Source organism: Arachis hypogaea, chromosome 4, assembly GCF_003086295.3.
Source record: "Arachis hypogaea cultivar Tifrunner chromosome 4, arahy.Tifrunner.gnm2.J5K5, whole genome shotgun sequence".
Lineage (NCBI taxonomy): Eukaryota > Viridiplantae > Streptophyta > Magnoliopsida > Fabales > Fabaceae > Arachis > Arachis hypogaea.
Window position 1 is genome coordinate 43863932 of NC_092039.1, and position 9970 is coordinate 43873901.

The window sequence follows — 9970 nt, forward strand, 5'->3', positions numbered from 1 at the left end:
AACAACGCTTAAAAAGACTAATAGCTTAATTTAATCTTAAATCTGCAGTAACTTACATGTAGGAATGACAACGAATCCTTATGGAACAGGGATCATAACTTAACTCAATCCTTGTCCTATCTCCACAACGAATAATGAAAATTTTATATTCACTGAGAATTTTGTCGATATTTACGAATTTAAAAAAATATAATTCTCTATCATAATAAAAAAATATTGCATAATAACATAAAATTAATATTAAAATACTAAATTAACCCTAATATTTTTTATAATTAAATACTCTAAAAACACATGAACAATAAAAAATTTAAACACTTACATCAAAAACAACAAACACAACATATAACAAATCAATTAGAACAAAAACAATAACAAAATTTTCTCATCCTATTCAATTCATTAAGTAAAGGAGGCAAGCAACAACATATATATTTGACAATTAAATAGAAAAATAAAAAACTAAAATTTCAAACAAAAAATAGCAATAATTACACAACAATTGAATAAATAGAGATACAAACTCAAAAAATTAACAATTTTAAAAAAATTTTAAATAACTGAACAAACCTTAAACCCTCAAATGTTAAAAAAATTAAAAAAAAAACAATAAGAAAAAGGAACTTAATACAGAAAAAAATTTTGTTCTTCATTACAAAGATTTAAATTTATTGGTAAATAGTTTGAATCTAAATCGAATTCTATGATTAATTTAAAAAAGTGGTCATAGTAATTAAGCTTGAAAATTCTTTCTCTTCATTCTTATAATTTTAGATCTAAATTGATAATTGACATTCAATCAATTACATTTAGATTTTAAAAATGGTGTGATTTTGAATTAAGAAAAGTACTTCACCTCTTTTCATTGGTAAATTCATCAAAAAAATTGACAATTAATTAAGTTAAAAAAAATTGAATTACTAAAAAATTAAAATTTAATTACTTATAATTTACCAGAGTTTGCATAATTAAGATGGAAGAAAGATTCATTGCTTTTGAGGATTTAACATCTCCAAACCTAAACGTTTCTAATCAATTTACTTTCTATTTTATTTCATTGCTTACATTTCTATTACATTTAATTGCTTTCATTTATTTTTCTTTCCTTTAATTGCTTTCCTTTAATAGCTTTTATTTTAATTGCTTCCTTTTATTTCTCTTCTTTTATATGCTTTTATTTACTTTATTATTGCTTCGTTTAATCACTTTTATTTCTATTAGTTCATTACTTTCAGTTAATTTCCTTTTATTTCATTTAATTCTATATTTTTACAATTGGATATAATACTTAATCATATTTTAAATTGTTTGAATAGATTAATCAATTAATTATTATTGTTTAATTCGTTAATTCTTGTGAAAACGATATTCACTTACCGTGATATTACTTGATATGATTCGTTGCACTTGCTGAATTCTGGGTTTGCTTAAATCTGCATCAAGTTTTTAGCGTCGTTAGCGAAAATTATTTGAGATTAATAACTACCACATTGATTGATTACCTAGATTAGACACTTTTCCTTTTTCTTTTGTTTTTGTCATTTACCTCACTAGGAATTTCCTTCATTTTGACGTAGAAAATTCTAATTTTTCTTTCTCTTGGCGTCTTTATGTTTATGCAGGAAAATCAAGAGGAGGAACCTCTTCAATTTGATCCTGAAATTGAACAAACTCTCTGGCGATTGAGAAAGCCAGCTAGAAACGAGAGGGTAGTAGAAAAAATTGAAGAGAAATTAGAAAACAACATGACAGACAACAACAACAATGATGCCAATGCCAACAATGCTATTCATGGTCAGTATACTATATACTAGGAAGGCTCTTGGATCCTACACCATTCCCAATCCTAGGAATTGTAGAAGCAACATTGTAACACCCAATGTGAATGTTAATAATTTTGACCTGAAGCCACAACTTATCTCATTAGTGCAACAGAATTACCAATTTAGAGGGAGCCCTCAAGAGAATCCTAATTTGCATATCTCCAACTTCCTCCAATATGCGACACAGTTAACACGAATGTAATGCCTGCTGAAGACTACAGGTTGATGTTGTTCCCATTTTCTGTGAAAGATCGAGCTAAACAGTAGCTTGAAACTCAACCAAAGGAGAGTATAGCAACATGGGAGAATTTCGTTAGCAAGTTCCAAACCAAATTTTTTCCACAACAAAGGTCGATCATGCTGAAAAAAGATGTCCAAATATTTAGACAACAAGATGGAGAATCTCTTTATGAAACTTGGAAGAGATACTAGAAAATGCATAGGAGATGTCCGTTGACATGTTTGCAGATTTGGTGCAACTTCAAATTTTCTATGATGGAATCAATTCCAATTCAAAAAATTCAATAGACAATTCAGCTGGAGGATCTTTACACATGAAGACTACTGGTGAAGATTTAGAGTTGATAGAGATTGTTGTTGTAAGACCCCAATTACCTTAAACTTTACCTCTAGCCGTAAAGCAAGGTTAGTTGGAGATTACGACAATTCTAAAGCTTATAAATAGTTATAAATATAGGAAAAATAATATAATCTAGAAGCCTGATGAAGGGGTAAGCTCAAAAAACAGGATTTAAAAGCGCAAAGCGAACCAATGAAGCGTCTAACTTAAAACACAAGAAACAGATCTGATATAAACAAAGTTGATAGTATAATAGTGTAATATCATAAGAAACTAGCCATGGCTCGCGGAGTTTAAGCCGGCTAGCCAAACATACAAGCAAGAGGAAACTGAAGTTTAAAATGGCTTATACAAGATTTGTTCTCTCTCAAATACAGGCCTCTAGGCCAAAACAAAAATACAAAGCGAGATACAATTACAAAACAAACCAAAAAGACTCCAAAAGGTATCCGGATCCTCCGTGATGAGCGGATAATTTATACGCATTTTGGCATTGTTTTTAGATAGTTTTTAGTAGGATCTAGCTACTATTTAGTATATTTTTAGTAGTTTTTAAGCAAAATTCACATTTCTGAACTTTACTATGAGTTTGTGTGTTTTTCTGTGATTTCAGGTATTTTTTGGCTGAAATTGAGGGACCTGAGCAAAAATCTGATTCAGAGGCTGAAAAAGGGCTGCTGATGCTGTTGGATTCTGAATGGCACACTCTGAATTGTGTTGGAAAGTAGACATCTAGGACTTTCCAGCAGTATATAATAGTCCATACTTTGCCCGAGTTTAGATGACGCAAACTAGCGTTCAACGCCAGCTTTCTGCCCTGTTCTGGCGTTAAACGCCAGAAACAAGTTGCAAGCTAGAGTCAAATACCAGAAAACAAGTTATAAACTGGCGTTTAACTCAAAGGAAGGTCTCTACACGTGGAAGCTTCAATACTTAGCCCAAGCACACACCAAGTGGGCCCCGAAAGTGGATTTCTGCATCATTTACTTATTTCTATAACCCAGGTAACTAGTTTAGTATAAATAGAACTTTTTACTATTGTACTAGGGGTCTTTTTCCCTATTTTCGAATTCATATGCCATTTTGGGTAGGCTGACCATTCAGCCAGGCCTAGACCTTGTTCTTATATATTTTCAATGGTGGAGTTTCTACACACCATAGATTAAGATGTGGAGCTCTGCTGTTCCTCGAGTATCAATGCAAAGTACTATTGTTCTTCTATTCAATTCATGCTTATTCTTATTCTAAGATATTCATTCGCACACAAGAACATGATGAATGTGATGATTATGTGACACTCATCATCATTCTCACTTATGAACGCGTGATTGACAACCACTTCTGTTCTACATGAAAACAAGCTTGAATGTATATCTCTTGGGGTTCTAAGCAACAATTCACATCAACTTCCCTCTGATAATGGGGCATCTGAATCCGAGATTAGAATCTTCGTTGTATAGGCTAGAATCCATTGGCAGCATTCTTGAGATCCGGAAAGTCTAAACCTTGTCTGTGGTATTTCGAGTAGGATTTGGGAAGGGATGATTGTGACGAGCTTCAAACTCGCGACTGTAGGGCGTGGTGACAGGCACAAAAGGATAGTAAATCCTATTCCTACACGATCGAGAACCAACAGCTGATTAGCCATACGACATCTGTGCATGGTATTTTTCATCCGAGACGAGAAATCTGACAGTTGATTAGCCGTACAGAAACCGTAGAGGACCATTTTCACTGAGAGGACGGGAAGTAGCCATTGACAACGGTGACACCCATCATACAGCTTGCCATGGAAAGGGGTATGAAAGATTGGATGAAGGCAATAAGAAAGTAGAGATTCAGAAGGAACAATGCATCTCCATACGCTTATCTGAAATTCTCACCAATGAATTACATAAGTATCTCTATCTTTATTTTATGTTTATTTATATTTTAATTATCAAAACTCTATAACCATTTGAATCCGCCTGACTGAGATTTACAAGATGACCATAGCTTGCTTCAAGCCGACAATCTCCGTGGGATTGACCCTTACTCACGTAAGGTTTATTACTTGGACGACCCAGTGAACTTGCTGGTTAGTTGTGTGACGTTGTGAAAAAGAGTTGAGATTACAATTGTGCGTACCAAGTTGTTGGCACCATTGAGATCACAATTTCGTGCACCAAGTTTTTGGCGCCGTTGCCAGAAATTGTTTGAGTTTGGACAACTGACGGTTCATCTTGTTGCTCAGATTAAGTAATTTTCTTCTTCTTTCAACCTTTATTTTATTTTCAAAAAGTTTTCAAAAATCTTTCAAAAATTTTTTTCTTCTCTTTCATTTTTCTAAAAATAATTTTTGAAAAATCCAAAAAAATTTATAAAATCATACAAATCAAAAATATTTTTGTGTTTCTTGTTTGCGTCTAGAGTCAAGTTTTGAGTTTGGTGTCAATTGCATGGTTTAAATTTTCTAAAAAACCAATTTTCGAAAACTCATGCTTGGTGTTCTCCATGATCTTCAAGTTGTTATTGGTAAGTCTTCTTGTTTGATCTTAAATTTTATTGTTTTGTGCCTTTTCTTATTTTTCATATGCATTTTAGTTTGTTAGTGTCTAAGCATTAAAAATTTCTAAGTTTGGTGTCATGCATGTGTTTCTGTTCTTAAAAATTTTTCAAAAATAAGTTCTTGATGTTCATCACGATCTTCAAAGTGTTCTTGGTGTTCATCTTGACATTCATAGTGTTCTTGCATGCATCTTTGTTTTAATCCAAAATTTTTATGTTTTAAGTCATTTTGTGGTTTTTCTCTTTCCTCATTAAATTAAAAAAATTCAAAAAATATCTTTTTTCTTATTTTACTCATAAATTTGAAATCTTTGGATTGACTTAGTCAAAAATTTTTAAAATAAGTTGTTTCTTGTTAGTTAAGTCAATATTTCAATTTCAAAAATTTATCTTTTCAAAATCTCTTTCAAAATCAATTTTTTTTCATTTTTATGTTTTTTGAAAAATTAAAAAAAATTGATTTTCAAAATCTTTTTCTTAATTTTATTTCATAATTTTTGAAAACTTTACTAACAACTAATGTGATTGATTCAAAAATTTGAAGTTTGTTACTTTCTTGTTAAGAAAGGTTCAATCTTTAAATTCTAGAATCATATCTTCTAGTTTCTTGTTAGTCAGGTAATCAATTTTAATTTCAAAAATCAAATCTTTTTAAATTTCTTTTTCAAATCTTTTTCAAAATAAATTTCAATCATATCTTTTTAATCATATCTTTTCAATCATATCTTTTCAAACATATCTTTTTCAAATCATATCTTTTTCAAAATCAATTTCAAAATCAATTTTAAAATCTTTTCTAACTTCTTATCTTTTCAAAATTGGTTTTCAAATCTTTTTCATTCAACTAATTGACTTTTTGTTTGTTTTACTATTTCTTATCTTTTTCAAAACCACCTAACTAATTTCTCTCTCTAATTTTCAAAAATCACCTTCCTCATTTTCAAAATCCTTTTAATTAACTAATTGTTTTAAATTTTAATTTTATTCTTTTTCTTCTCTTAATTTCTGAATTCTAACTATATTTTAAAATAAAAACAAGAATATTTTTCTTTTCCTTTCAATTATTTTCGAGAACTCCTCTCTCTCATCTCCTTCTAATTATTTATTTATCTACTACACTTCTCTTCTACTCATAATTCGAACCCTCTCTTCCTCCCTGCATTCAAATTCTTCTCTTCTCATTCTCCTATTCTTATCTTCTTCTACTCACATAAAGGAAACTCTATACTGTGACATAGAGGATTCCTCTTCTTTTCTGTTCTCTAATCTTTTCACATGAGCAGGAGCAAGGATAAGAACATTCTTGTTGAAGCTGATCCGGAACCTGAAAGGACTCTGAAGAGGAAACTAAGAGAAGCTAAAACACAACACTCTGAAGAGGACTTTACTGAAATTTTTGAAAAAGAAGTAGAGATGGCCGAACCCAATAACAATGGTAGAGGTGCAAAGAAGATGTTTGGTGACTTTATTGCCCAAATTCCAACTTCCATGGAAGAAGCATCTCAATCCCTGCCATTGGAGCAAACAATTTTGAGCTAAAGCCTCAATTAGTTTCTCTGATGCAACAGAATTGCAAGTTTCATGGACTTCCATCAGAAGATTCTTTTTCGTTCTTAACTAAATTCTTGCAGATCTGTGTTACTGTTAAGACCAATGGAGTTGATCCCGAGGTCTATAAGCTTATGCTTTTCCCTTTTGCTATAAGAGACAGAGCTAGAACATGGTTGAAATCTCAACCTAAAGATAGTCTGAACTCTTGGGATAAGCTGGTCACACCTTTCTTAGCCAAGTTTTTTCCTCTTCAAAAGCTGAGCAAGCTTAGAGTGGATGTTCAAACCTTTAGGCAGGAAAAAGGTGAATCCCTCTATGAAGCTTGGGAGAGATACGAGCAACTGACCAAAAAGTGTCCTTCTGACATGTTTTCAGAATGGACCATCTTGGATATATTCTATGATGGTTTGTTTGAACTGTCCAAGATGTCATTGGACCATTCTGCAGGTGGATCTTTTCACCTGAAGAAAATGCCTGCAGAAGCTCAGGAACTCATTGAAATGGTTGCAAATAACTAGTTCATGTACACCTCTGAAAGGAATCCTGTGAATAATGGGACGCCTTAGAGGAAGGGAGTTCTTGAAATTGATGCTCTAAATTCCATATTTGCTCAGAACAAAATGTTGACTCTGCAAGTCAATATGATTTTTCATAGTCTGAATGGATTGCGAAATGTGTCCAATAGTACTAAAGAAGCATTTTCTAAAGAAGAAGCTTATGATCCTGAGAACCCTGCAATGGCAGAGGTGAATTACATGGGTGAAGCCTATGGAAACACCTATAATCCCTCATGGAGAAATCATCCAAATTTCTCATGGAATGATCAACAAAAGCCTCAGCAAGGCTTTAATAATGGTGGAAGAAACATGTTTAGCAATAGCAAGCCTTTTCCATCATCCTCTTAGCAACAGACAGAGAATTTTGAGCAGAGCCCCTCTAGCTTAGCAAACATAGTCTCTGATCTATCTAAGGCCACTCTAAGTTTCATGAATGAAATAAGGTCCTCCATTAGAAATTTGGTGGCACAAGTGGGCCAGCTGAGTAAAAAATTCACTGAAACTCCTCCTAGTACTCTCCCAAGCAATACAGAAGAGAACCCAAAAAAGAGAGTGCAAGTCCATAACCTTACTTGGTGTGGCCGAATGCACAGAGGAGGAGGAGGACGTGAATCCCAGTGAGGAAGACCTCATGGGACGTCCTCTGGACAAAAAGGAGTTCCCATTTGAGGAACCGAAGGAATCTGAGGCTTATCTAGAGATCATAGAGATTCTATTGAACCTACTTCTGCCATTCATAAGCTCTAATGACTATTCCTCCTCCGAAGAGGATGAAGATACTACTGAAGAGCAAGTTGCTAAGTACCTTGGAGCAATCATGAAGCTGAATGCCAAGTTATTTGGTAATGAGACTTGGGTGGATGAACCCCCTTTGCTCACTGATAAACCACTATTTTATGGTTTATCTTATGCTCAATTGAGTGGTTTTTATCAACTCTTTACTCACTTATTCATACAATTCGCATGTTTTACATTTTCCTTCCTGATTTTGTGCTATGATTGAAAACATGCTTCTTTGATCTTATATTTGCTTATTATTTATTACCATTAGATGCCTTGATATGTGTGTTAAGTGTTTTCAGATATTATAGGGCAGGAATGGCTTGGAGGATGGAAAGGAAGCATGCAAAAGTGGAAGGAATACAAGAAGTTGGAGAAACTGCTAAGTTATCCAGCCTGACCTCTTCGCACTCAAACGGCTATAACTTTAGCTACAAAAGTCCAAATGACGTGGTTCCAATTGCGTTGGAAAGCTAATATCCGGGGCTTCGATTTGATATATAATATGCCATAGTTGCCCTGACGCTAGGCAACACGAACGCGTGATCCACGCGGACGCGTCGCAGCTGCGAACTTCAATCCGCGCGGCCGTGTGGGCGACGCCTCCGCGTCACTTGCCGCAACCTGTACGACCAGAAAGCGCTGGAAGTGACTTCAGGCTGTTTCTGACCCATTTTTTAGCCCGGAAAACATAGAGTAGAGGCTATAAAGTGGGGGAATGCATCCATTCATGATTATGCTTTTCATAATTCACTTTTCATGTTTTAGATGTAGTTTTTAGAGAGAGATGTTCTCTCCTCTCTCTTAGGATTTAGGTAGAATTTTTAGAAATTAGGATTCAGGACTTCTCTTAGTTTTAGGAGTGACTCTCAATCCCAGGTTCAAGGTTCTTTTACTTTACATTTATTTCTTATTTTCAGGCATTTGAATGCTTGCTTGTATTAGTTATGTTGCCTAATTGGCCTATGCCACTTTCATGATGATTTTATTATTTAATGATATTTGAGGTATTTCAGTTTTTGATTGTCCCTTTTTATTATCCCCAATCTGAAGATATTGTTATTCCAGTAGATTTAATTTCCTTCCTTTTGGTCTTGGTTAAGAAATCAGTAACTCAGGGGTTATCTTAGCTTAACATAATTGATAACTGTTATCTTTGCTAATTGAGCTGAACTTCAATAGGATTCGAAGGTCAACTAATTAGTCCATTGACTTTCCTTTGCTTTTGCAAAGGTTGACTAAGTGGAATTAAGATTCAACTTTCATTATTATTGATAACAATAACAAAGTCTGGACTTCCAATTTCTCATACCTTGCAAAAAATTTTGCTTTACAGTATTTATTTATTTTAATTGTCATTTAAATTATTTGTCATATTTATTCCTCATTCTCAAAACCCCAATTTTACCTTTTTCATAGCCAATAATAAGAACATACCTCCCTGCACTTCCTTGAAAAGACGACCCGAGGTTTAAATACTCGGTTATCAATTTTAAAAGGGGTTTGTTACTTGTGACAACCAAAACGTTTGTACGAAGGGATTTCTGTTGGTTTAGAATCTATATCTACAACGCGATTATTTTTATAAAATTCTTTACTAGCAAAAATCCCAACGTCAAAATGGCGCCGTTGCTGGGGAATTGCAAACGTGTGCCTTATTATTGGTTATTGTAAATATTTTTTTAAATATATATATATATATATATATTTTCTTTTACTTGTTTATTTGTTTTCTCTCTTCCCCCTTATTTCTGATAACTACTATGAATTCTCACCCCTCTCGCTTTGAGTTTAGTTCTAACTTTGTTGAAGGAAATAGAAACTACAGCAGGAATATGCATCAAGGTCAAACCAATCAAGGATGGATGGAGTCAAGAGGATCTAATCAACCCTTTAGGCAACAACACCCTCCAAGATATCATGGACAATGACCATTCTACAATGCATACCCAGCTGAAAGATATGGTGGACAACCTTGTAACTACCAACAAGCCCCACCCCGTGCCTATAGACCATCCTCTCAACATAAGCTCGAACCACCACACTCACAAGCTTCTTTTCACCTTTCGCCACCATACGATCCTTATCCGCCCCAACACCAATCCAATTACTTCCAAGAACCACCACTCCCC